The sequence below is a fragment of the Nelumbo lutea genome, chromosome 3, assembly GCF_056320005.1.
Source record: "Nelumbo lutea isolate HS-2025 chromosome 3, American lotus-T2T, whole genome shotgun sequence".
Lineage (NCBI taxonomy): Eukaryota > Viridiplantae > Streptophyta > Magnoliopsida > Proteales > Nelumbonaceae > Nelumbo > Nelumbo lutea.
In genome coordinates, this window is record NC_142686.1 from 29935083 (window position 1) to 29947570 (window position 12488).

Below are 12488 nucleotides of genomic sequence, written 5' to 3' on the forward strand. Positions count from 1 at the left end.
TGCTTCGGGCAATTTGGCGTCTACCTCTCGTCGGGGTCAGATGCTAGATAGGTTTGGTCCTTCGACCATGACGCCCGAGGAGCTCCAATCTCTTGTTATTTCTTACAATTTGCTTGGTGGGTACACCTATTTCATTCCTTCGGGTAGCTTTCCTTGGGAACACGGTCCTGATGAGATCGTGATATTTCGAGAGCAGCTCGCTGTGGGGCTGCGATTGCCTTTCCACCCCCTTCTCGTCGAGGTCATAAACCACTTCAACGTTACCGTTGGCCAGCTTCATCCGAACTCTATTCGGAACTTGGTAGGGACAGCCTCCCTTTTTTGCGAACAAGGCTTCCCTTTAGACTTGGAGATATTCTCCTCCATTTTAATGCTCAAGAAACAAGCGGGTTCTCTTCTCGGGGGAAGGCAGGCGTATTACCTGTCTCCTCGCCCGGGTTTTTAAGCTTCTGCACGAACTTCCCAATAAGGTCCCGGCGTGGAAGCGGGACTTCTTCGGGGTGCAAAGTGCACAAGGGTGGCCTTTTCAGACCTGGTGGGGGGAGGCCGCTACTGATTCTGGTGTCACTCTCGATAAAGAGACGGTGAAGGGCCTTCGGCAATGGGCACGGCAAGGGTTAAAATGCCATAAGTACCTAACGGAGGCTAAGCTTATTGCGGCCGACCTGAGTTCGGGTAGGTTCCTTGCTCAGAGGTTTCTTGTTCGCTTTGTTCCTTCGATTTTTTTTTATGCTGAACTCTTTTCTGTAGGTGTGATGGACTCAAAGAGTACTCGTGGGGGGCACCTGTTCCAAGGCATGAAGAGGAGGAAGCGGGTCGCAAAGTGAACTCGTACCGAGCTACCCCAGGATGAGGAGCCTCAAGTTCCAGACCACACATTGGAGGATTTGCCCAGGGAGCCCGAGGTGGCTCCTTCAATGCAGGAAGCGGTAGGGGCCCCTTACACCGAGACCACTCACACGGGTGCTCCCACCTACTCTAGCGCTCCTGCTTACTCTAGGTCCGCTCATACGCGAGCTGGGCCCTCGGGCTTGGGAGCTCAAGGGGAGTTCAGGAGCGTGTTATCGCCGAACTATACTCTTCAGAAGAGTAGGGAGGCCACTTTCCCCAAGGAGATCACGGCGTGGACCGATCTTCCCTTGAACCAGGTCGCCTGTCATGTCGTAACTCATGGTATGATGGTGAATCAGATTTCGTCTGCCCTCTTTGTTTTCTATCCTTCTTACTGTCGTCAATCACTTGTTCCTTTTGGTAGATGAACTCTTCTATTCACGCCTTAGTGGCCCAGGTGGAGAGGAGCTCGAGGCAGGCGCGAGCTGCCGAAGAGGCTTTTCGTGCCGCCGAGGTGAATACCCGAGCTGCTGAGGCAGCCGCTCATGCTGCCGAAGAGGCTGCTCGTGTTGCTATGGCCTGGCAGGCGATGTCTCAGCGGGAGGCCGAGGCCATGGGGGTAGTCGTGAAGCATATGGCGGACCTGAAGCTGGACCTACAGCATTAGGTCGAATATCTTCAGGAGTACATCAGGGAGAAAACGCAGATCTTTTCCCAAGGTATCGAAGATGCCAAGAAGAAGGCTGTTGAGGACTACATCGCCTCACCGCATTTTGACGACCTGATGGTGGATTCTTACAGAAGGGGGTTCAAACTGAGCCGGTGGAGGATCCAAAACACGTACCCCGACCTCAATATTAGTGTCATTTCCACTTCGCGTATAACTCAGGAGATGGCCAACGCTACTGATGGCGAGCCAGATTTCGAGGGCGAGGCGGGGCCTTCAGGTGTCGTTGAAGTGCCTTCTGATGGGAAAGAAGCAGCTCCGGGCTTGTAAATTTTTTTTTAATGTACTCTTCCTCTTCTTGCAATGGAATATACAATCTTTTCGGTTAAGTGTTGTTCTTTTTCCAAACTGATATTTTGTCGAACTGATAATACGCCCGATCTATTTCTTGCCCGGGTTACTGCACTCGCGCGACCTGTTTCGGTGTTTAATACTTAAGTCTCTGCTTCGCTTTAGTCTTTTGACTGATATTTTTCTGAACTGATAACATGCCCGACTTTTCTTTGCCTGCCTGTGCCGAGGTTGCTCTTGTTAGCTCGGCATCCTGGCCCTTAGGCTCTTGTAGTGATTTCGTCCACTTCGCTTGGCGGTCTATAGGTAGTATCGCCTTAAGTTAACGATGTTCCACGCTCAAGGTACTTGTTTGCCTTGTAAGGTTTCTAGCTCATATGCCCCCCGAGCGCTCTCTTTACTCTATAGGGCCCTTCCCAATTTGGTCCAAGTTTGCCCACGCCGGATTCGAGCACCATAATCTTACGGAGAACCAGGTTGTCGACTCGGAAGTTTCGCTTCTTTACTCTCGCATTATAGTATCGAGCTACTTGCTGCTGATAGGCCACTGTCTGGATGTGTGCGAGGTCTCTTACCTCGTCCAGTAGGTCGAGGTTGGTACGTAACTTGTCTTCGTTTGTCTGATCGTCATATGTTTCTAGTCGCGATGTAGATACTTTGATTTCCGCTGGGATTACCGCTTCAGTGCCATAGGTGAGGTTGAAGGGGGTCTCTCCCGTGGCGGTTTTTTCTGTAGTTCGGTGATCCCATAAAACACTTGGTAGCTCGTCCACCCACAACCCTTTAGCTCGGTCTAAACGTGCCTTTAGTCCGCGCAGGATGGCTCTGTTCATTACTTTTGTCTGACCGTTTGCCTGCGGGTGCGCGACCGATGTGAAGTTCTGCCAAATTCCTATACTCTGGCACCATTCTGGGAACTTGACATCCTCGAACTGCTTGTCGTTGTCGAAGATCAGTACCCGAGGTAACCCGAAGCGACATACTATGTTCTTCCAAAAGAAGTTTTGTATGTTTCGGGCTGTAACTGTTGCTAGAGGTTCGACTTCTATCCACTTTGTGAAGAAATCTACTGCCACTACTAGGAACTTTCTCCCACCTGTTGCTGGCGGGAATGGCCACAGGAGGTCGATGCCCCATTGTGCAAAGGGCCATGGGCTGGTGAGGTATTTGAGGTCGAAAGAAGGCTGATGGTGGATATTGGCGTGCTTCTGACACTTGTCGCATTTTCTTTCGAGCTCGACGGCTCCTGCCTTCATCGTTGGCCAGTAGTATCCTTGTCAAAGTGCCTTTTGGGCGAGTGCTCTACCCCCCAGGTGTCTGCCGCACAGACCTTCATGAGTGTCGCGGAGTACGAGTTCGGCTTCGGCTGGTCGTAGGCAACGCAAGTAGGGGAGCGTGTAGGACCGTCGGTACAACCGTTCGTCTATTATGACGTATTTGGCTGCCTAGCGCTGCACCCTCTTGGCTGCATTGCGATCCGCAGGGAGGGTTCCATCTAGCAAGAAGCTCGCGAGCGGGTCAATCCAGCTCGGCTTTGCTTCAAGGACGGGAGCGACCTCCTCTGCCCCACCGAGAATGCTAGGCCGAGGTAAGTCCTCTATGTACACGGTTCTCATGGTGTTGTGACTCGTGCTGGCTAACCGGGACAGAGCGTCGGCCTCAGTGTTCTCTGACCTCGGGATTTGCCTGATGAAGTGTAACTGAAAGTTGAGCAGGGTCTCTTTTACTTTCGCTAAGTATGCGATCATGGAGAGCTCGCGTGCTTCGTACTCACCCGTAACCTGGTTGACCACGAGCTGGGAATCGCTGCAGATGACTATGTGCTTTTCTCTTACCTTTTGCACTAGGTTCAGCCTGACCATTCCAGCCCCACCGCCATGCTGGTTCGAGGAGCCATCTATGTGAAGGATCCAGGGCTCCTCATCCCAGTTCGCGCTTGGCCTGACCAGGAGAGATGCCACACTGGCTGCCACTTCACGGGGTGAATACTCTATTGGCTTGGGAGCTCCAGGTTCACCTGCACTAGGGATCTCGGGCTCAACCTACTCAGGGGCTTCGAGGCTGAATGTGCACTCGGCGATAAAATCTACTAAGGCTTGGGCCTTAATGGCGGTCCATGGTTTGTACTGGAGGTCGTACTCACTGAGCTAGATGGCCCACTTCGTCAGCCAACCGGAGACCTCGGGCTTGAGCAAGACTTGTCTCAGAGGTTTGTCAGTCAAGATGACGACGGTGTGGGATTGGAAGTACGGGCGGAGTTTTCAAGCTAAAATCACCAGTGCGTACGGTATTTTTTCTATCTGCGGGTATCTTGTCTCTGCTCCCTACAGAATTTTACTAACATAACAGACGGGCCGCTGGACCCGGTCTACTTCCTTTATTAGTACCGAACTGACCACCTCATCACTCGCCGAGAGGTACAGTTCTAAGACCTCGCCCTCCTCGGGTCTGGCTAAGGTTGGCACAGTGGTGAGGTAGGTTTTTAGCTCATCGAACGCAAGCTGACAATCTCGAGTCCATTCGAACCCTTTGCCTTTGATTGCCTTAAAGAAAGGCAGGCAGCGGTCTGCCGATTTGGACATGAAGCCGCTCAGAACAGCTATGCGGCCGTTTAGCCTCTGAACCTCTTTTACTTTTCGGGGTGGTCTCATATCTAGGATGGCCTTTATCTTGTCCGGGTTGGCCTCAATACCGCACCGGTTCACAATGTACCCTAGAAACTTACCCGATGTGACACCAAAGACACACTTGTTTGGGTTCAGTCTCATTCTATATTGACACAAAATTTGGAAGACAGAATCTAAGTCTTTTATTAATTCCTATGAGAACTGTGTTTTGACGACCATGTCGTCTACATAACATTCTATTTTCGTGCCAATTAAGGGTCGAAAAAGCTTATTTACAAGTCTTTAGAAGGTCGCCCCATCATTCTTTAGTCCGAAGGGCATGACCTTGTAACAGTACAGACTAAACTCGGTTATGAAGCTGGTTTTTTCCTCGTCGGACTGGTCCATCTTGATTTGGTTGTAACCTGAGTAGGCGTCCAGGAAGCTTAGTAGCTCATGTCTCGAGGTTGCGTCCACTAGGCAGTCAATTCGGGGTAGGGCGAAGCAGTCTTTTAGGCAAGCTCGGTTCAGGTCGGTGTAGTCGACGCACATGCGCCACTTGTCGTTTGCTTTTTTCACGAGCACTAGGTTGGCTACCCAGCTCAGGTAATGAACTTCCCTTATGAAGTCCGCTGCGATGAGCTTTTCGACTTCTTCTTCGACCGCCCTCCAGCGCTCCAGGGCTAAGTTGCGTTTCTTCTGTCTAATGGGTCTGACTACAGGGTCAGTGTTGAGTTTGTGAGTTATAAGGCCATGGTCAATACCGAGCATATCTGCCCCGGACCATGCAAAAATATATAAATTTTGAAGTAAGAAACTCACCAGTTCAGTTCGTAGAGGGTCCTTGACGGAAGCACCGATCTATAGCATTCGCGTCGGATCTATAGCCGAGGTCAGGACCGCAACTGTTTCCTCAATGGGCAAAGCTCGTTCCTTGCCCTGCTCCGTAGGCCGCTCCAGTTCGAGGTCGTCGACTGCCTTGGTTTTTCCCTTTAGGGTGGCAATGTAGCATTTGTGGGACTTAAGCTAGTCGCCCCGCGCTACTCCCACACCGAAGTCCGTGGGGAACTTCATTGTCAGATAGTAGGTGGAGACCATTGCCCGCAGAATATGCGTAATTGGCCGCTCTATTATGGCGTTGTATGGGGAGGGGGTGGCAACCACTACGAAATCGTGGTTGAGTCTTACCGCGCAAGGCCATGTGCCAACTTCCACAGGTACTGTTATCTTCCCAGGGGTCGAACACCGATTTGAAGAGGATGTCCGCCGAACTGCCTGAGTCCACAAGTATGCGTCGGACTTCAAAGTTGTTGATCCTTAGTTTTATGACGAGCGCGTCATCGTGGGGATAGTGAACACCTCGCGCGTCGTCTTCTATAAAAAAGATCGGTTCTTCCATCTTCAGCCTCTTTGGAGGGTTCTGCTCCTCTCGGGCCGCCGCGCGAACTGACGTCCGTGTTGCTGCCAAAGTGCAACCTACTACCACCGAACCACCCACTATCACGTGGGTGGTTCCCCGAATTGGCCTCTCTTCTAGGGGAGGTCGCTGCAAGGCTTCAGCCGGTCTGCTGTTGGACTCGGGGGCATCCTTGCTCCCCTTGCCGACCTGTTTTATTATTATTTTCATTATGTACAAAATTTCTCAAGTATCCGCAACGGATGAGTCCCTCTATCTCATCCCGAAGATTATTACATTGTTCGGTATTATGACCGTGATCTTTATGAAAACTACAATATATATTTTTATTTCTCTCGTTTGGATTACTTTTTAGGCGAGGTGGCCACTTTATGTAGGGGGCATCCTTGATCGTCATCAAGATCTCGGTCCGCCTTGTGTTCAATGGCGTGTAATCGGTCCGAACTGCTAAGGGAGCTCGGGACGGCTGGCTTGGCTTTGCCTCTCGGGCCTAGCTTCTTTTGTCGCCTAGGTTGGAGGGCTCGCCTTCTCTTTTTCTTTTCTCGACCCCACCTTCAGTTCTTTGGTTGATTTCTTCCTCTGTTCTCATGAACTTGTCCGCAAGCTTGAGGAAATCGGCCACGGTTGCTGGCTGGCTGTCCACCATGTGCCATTTGAATTCTTTGTGCGTTACCCCTCTTTTGGCTGCCGCGAGCTGTACCGCGGGGTCTAACCGTGGTATCTGCAAGCATGCTTCATTGAACCGCTTGATGTAGCTCCGGATGGATTCTCCTTCCCTCTAGATTACCCCGAAGATACTTTCCTCGGTTCTGGGGCACCGCTTGCTGGTAACAAAGTGTGCGGTGAAGATCTGCACGAACTGGGCCCAGCTTCTTATTGACCCGGGACTAGGTTCCGATACCAGGTGCGGGCCACCCCCTAAAGGTGGTGGTGAAGGCCACGCACATGCATGACTCATTGGCCCTAGTGAGGTGCATTTGTGACTGGAATGCGTCGATGTGGTCATTGGGGTCAAAGGACCCATCATACTTGTCCAGAAATGGAAGTTTGAAGTCTCTGGGCATGAGGACTGCCAGAAGTTCTGATGAAAGGGGGGAAGGAATTGAGAGAATTGGGACAGTTTTTACCTCGTATGAGCTCATCTCTTCCTTGCCTCTGAGCTCGGGTAGGACACGGGTAGTAGTTCGGCGACTTCATCGGTGCCTTCTTTGAGCGGGCCTGGTGCTGGCGCTGCTAGCCTCCGTGTTGCCGATCTCGATGGGTATGGAATTTTGGTCTGCTATTAGGGTGCTGAACTGGTTCTCCGTGAGTGGGAACTCGGGCTTGGAGCGCCGAGGTGACTTTGTGGGCGAGGTTCCTGGCCCGCCTGCGAGCTGCGAGGCAGGGGTAATTTTTCTTTGCTTTCAGCCTGGGGATGAGGCCTGACAATTAGGGGGGTTCTAGGGTTGGGAAGCTTCTCCTCGGTGAGATCGTCCACCTTGAGGGGAGGCCTTAACCGGCTTCGAAACAGGGTGCCCAAGGGGAAGCAGTGACTGGTTTAGGGGTAGCTGAGGGAACTGCTGCTGATAATGGTGTTGGGAGAGGCGGTGTAGTACCTGGTGCTGCTGGAATTGTTGCATTTGGGCTTGCATTGCCCGCATGCATTGCATTAGGTCGTCCAGCTGGTTATGGCGGGTTGCCAGTGGGACAGTAGTTGGTTCAGCGAAGTTTGTTTCAATAGGGAGTGGAAGAGGGGTGTTCGACAAAAGAAGGTTCAGGGGCGCCATTGCTTGTGGCACATTTAAACTGGGGATCCCATCCACTGAAAGAGGGATGGTGAAATGCCCAATGCACACCACGGGAATTTGGAGCTGCTCTCCGGTGGTGATCGTTTCTATGCCACGTCCGGCATTGTTGGAGGAAGCCATGGGTGTTGGAGTTTTTTGGAAGAAGAGTGGTAAGAGAGGTAAGAGGGATTTAGAGGGAGGCTTTTAGAAGCGTTCCCACAGACAGCGCCAATTGATGGAGCGCAATCCGGCCGGTCTTAGCTGTCAACGACTTTGCCTCTGACTAGAGCAATGGGGAGCCTGAAATGGAAAAGATGAGGGAACTCCGGGGGGAACCCGGTGTGATAACTCCGAAGCTCAAGTTGGTATTCTCTCAAAGGCAAAGTAAAGACCAGATGGCGCAAAGTTCACATACCTTGTTGTTGGGGGTAGGGGGACTTTTATAACCACTTCGTGTACTCACTCCGATGCCTCTATCAGGTTGGGTATGATTACCTCTATTTCTGCCAGTTCGGGTGTCATCCTTTTTACTAGGACAGAACCGCCACTGCTCCATGTCGGAGCCGTCTCTATAATTGGATATGGCGGTGTCAGGTGGCGGTGGCAGGTGGCCGTTTGAAGTGCGGCCGTCAAGCATCAAATCCCAAGTCAGTCAGGTGCACCGCCCCTGGGTACGAACTTCCTTGGTGTTAGGAATGGTACGGTTTGTTCAGTTTGGCGTCCTGGAGGCGAAGTGCTGGAGTGGTGAGCGAGGTGAAGTCTTGAGTTCGGAGGTATGTCTGGTACTGCCATAGTGCAGGCCAGTTCGGTGAGGTGAGTCCCGAACTGCTATAAGGCAGGCCAGTTCGGCGAGGTGTGTCCCGAACTGCTATAAGGCAGGCCAGTTTGGTGAGGTGTGTCCCGAACTGCTATAAGGCAGGCCAGCTCGGTGAAGTGTATCCCGAACTGCTACAAGGCAAGCTAGTTCGGGTTACTGTCCTTTGAGTGGCTTGGGGCCTAAGGGAGAGTTCGGGCTCCTAGTAGGGCATTCGGACTGCTGGTAGGGGAGTTCGGTCTGCTGGTTCCTCCCCTTGATGCTCGCGCCCTAGGCGTGCTTTTGTACCGAGCTGTTGCCTTTGCCACGTGTTGCATAACTATGAGGTCGGGCCAAATCTTCCTTCATCACAGAGTAAGATGAAAAAGATATGTAAAGCAGAGATTCTTTACCTTTCGGTCGGATTACATGGCAGAAACGGTTTCTTGGTTTTGTGAAGCTCGGTGTGCCAGGGCTGTAAAGGGACGCTTGAAGATTCATGGCGACTTCAACCACAACTACCCACTCCGTCTCGTTTCTCTTGACTCCTTCGCTCTCCGGCTCTCCGGGCCTAAAATTAAGAGGGAAACCAACCAAGAAGATTATTAAGGCCAGGAGTCAGGAGTCAGGACACGCGCGCCACTCGTTTTCTGGGCTAGCAACTCGCCCAACGCCCACCGGCTTACCCAATGCCGAGCCGTCCGTATCTGCTGCACACTGATTTTGTGTAGAGAGTGCTGCATATTCAATCAGAACCAGACAACCGGACAAGTTGTGTGCAACAAATCCAAATTTAATGAGAAACTTGTTTAAATTCCTATTAAATTCTTAAAAGGCGATCTTACCTCTAAATAATTTTGTATCAAATTAAGAGTTTATTTAGGCAATATTGTCTTTCAACAATTTTGTTATCAAGTATAAAACTCTCCCATAACCTCCTTGGAATATATAAAAGGTATAATAGTAATATTCTATAACATATGTTTAATAATATATGTATTTAATTTATAATATATATTATTAGTATATCGATTATGCAAGTTATGCATAAAATACTATTTAGGCTGAAATTCCAATAGGAAGCACTACATGTGTTATTTGAAAAAAAGAAAAGTAAATGATTTCCAACAAGATTAGGATCAAGAGAAAAATTTTGAAGGAATGCCATTTTCCTATAACTATTTTTCAGTTTTTTTTATACATTTACTTGGCATACAGTTTAAATGCCAAAAAAATAAGGATGATGCAAATTTGATTTATTTGTATCAAATTCGAATTGGAGTTGGATCTTATTATGCATTGGATTTATGTTGAATTTGAATTGATATTGTATATTGAATAGTATAAATAAACCAAACTAAAAATAATCAAAATATTATATATATTATTAATACAATGAACCAAACCAAAATTAACTGAAAATCACTTTGTATGAAATCTGAACCTAAGAAATGTAGGTTGTTTTTGGTATCATCGCCATTTTTATGGGTAAGGTTTTATATTGACCAATACATATTTTATGAGAATATATATATATATATATATTCACCACAAATGTTTTGAGAGTTATTAATACAACATTGGCTGCTTATTGATTAATACAAAATGTTGTAAATAGAAGTGGCAATGATATCGAACACAACTTTAACAAAAACACATCATTCAAATCGACTTTTCTAATAGATACAATATAAAATATATGTATATTGGATTGGATCGAATCAAATTGAACCAGGATTGGATCAAAGTAGATCTATATTTTTTATCCAGTTGTAAATGGATTGGATATCATCCTTAGTTAGATCGAATTTGAACTCCAACAATTGAATTAGCTGCAAAGCCCAGCCAATGTGGGGTCGAATCTCAAATGTTCTTGAAGACGGTAAAGGACAATGAGTTGTGTAACGGTGTTTCATCTGTGGCTAATCAATTGAATCATCTATGACATTAGCTACTGTGAAGTGTGAACTCAACATCAGCTCCGATCAATCAAAAGAGGTAAAAGATTGGTCAAAGCTCTTCCACTCGAAACCCATGGTAATGTGTCATGCACATAAATCACCAAAACAGTACTACAGGCTGCTCCAATTAACATTTTTTTAAAAAAAAGGCGGACAAAAACATCCTCATGTTCTCAATAAAACCAACGTGTGGTACAAGAAGTATATTTCCCATGCTGGTAGAGAATTCCTCATCAAATCTGTGTGTATTGAGAACATCTCCCCATGCCATTAATGACTAGGAAGATATTACTACAACTATAATATTCTCCAGATACGAATGCGGGAACAATTTATAGATAGCAGATCCGAGTCCAATTTAGATGGGGTCATTGGTATTCACTATTGAGGGACCTACATTGTTTTAATCTTACTTTGTTGGCCATACTTGCTTCGAGGCTGACCACTAATGAAGATTTCCTGTGGATTAGGGTTACCAAAGGTATATTAAAAAACATGAATTTTCTTAGATATCTCCCTTCTAGAGGGCCATGTGGACCATTGAAATTATGAGTCATATACTAGATCCCAATCATCCTCAATTGATCAATGAGTTAATTGACCATGCATGGTAGCAGGTATATTGGTAAACAAGGTAGAAGACAATGAATAGTGTCTTCCTTTGAAAGGTAATTTTAACATTTTCAACAAATAAATGATGATCAGTTAACGGCAGGGACCAACTTGACACTTTTTGAAAATTTAGGTACTGCAATGACACATTTGAAAGCTTGGGTACTAACTTGACACTACCCCCCAAAGTTTAGGGTACTAAACTGGAATTTTCTCTTTCTATTGTTTAGCTTTTAATTAACAAATCCCGTGCATCGCACGAGTCCCCACTAGCATATATTAAAACAAGTAAGTCTAGAAATTTTCTCATTCTTTTTGAATTTCTTAACTTTTTAACCCATATCATTTTTGAAACTACCAATTACAAACTCTAATTTCTCCAAAAAATCTTTCTAAAATCTCTCTCTCCCCCCCCCCCCCCCACACACACACGTTCCAATAACCTAAATAATCTAATATCCTAAAATTTCTCTTAAACAATCTCCTCCACTCTCCCCAACTTTCTCCCAAGTTATTTCTAATTTAGTAGAGAGTTTCTCTTCTAAATTATCTCTAATTTTTATTTATCTTCTCCCCCACTTTTTATCTATATCTATCTAAAGAAAGTTTGAATTAAAAAATTTAAGAATTATTTAAATATTCTAACAAAATTATATAATAACTTTAAAATATTTATTAAAAAGATAAAAAATAATCATAATCGATTTAATAATATTCATATTATTAGAAAATTATATATTTTTACAAAATTCATCACGAAATTATGTATAAATAATATAAATTATGATTTTCTGGACTATTCAATCTAAATGTTATTCAAATAATAAAGATCTAACATAAAAAATGAAATACTATTTAAATATTTCAATAACTAAATATCTGAAGTAACAAAATATTAAAATTAATATTTTAAAACAGTTAATAATATATTTTAAATAGTTATTGAATAATTTCAATTATAATAAATAGGTTGAGATTTTAAATATTTAGTTAAATAACTAAATATTTTAACTAATGAAATATTTGACATAGCTAGATTTTAAATAGTTAAAATAACACAATTATGTATTAATAGTACTAAAATTTTATGGATTATTAAATTCAAAAAGTAATTAATATTTTAAAATATAAATAATGATATTATTTCAATAAATAAATAATATTGTAAATAACTAATTTCATTTATAACAATTAATAATTCTAGAAATTAACTTTCAAAAACTTATTTTTATTAATAGTAATTTTAAAAACATAATCTTTATTTATTATATATTTATCTATACTAAAATTAATATTTATTGTATTTCAGTAATTATTTATTATTTTTTGTCATAAATATATTTTCAATAATCATGTATAAATCTTTTTTTTTGTTATTTAATAGAAAATTTTCAATAATTATTAGATTTTAAACTACTGTTATTTAGATTTTTAAATTTAATTTATTGTGTGTTTTCACTATAATTTTTTAATAATTATTGGAG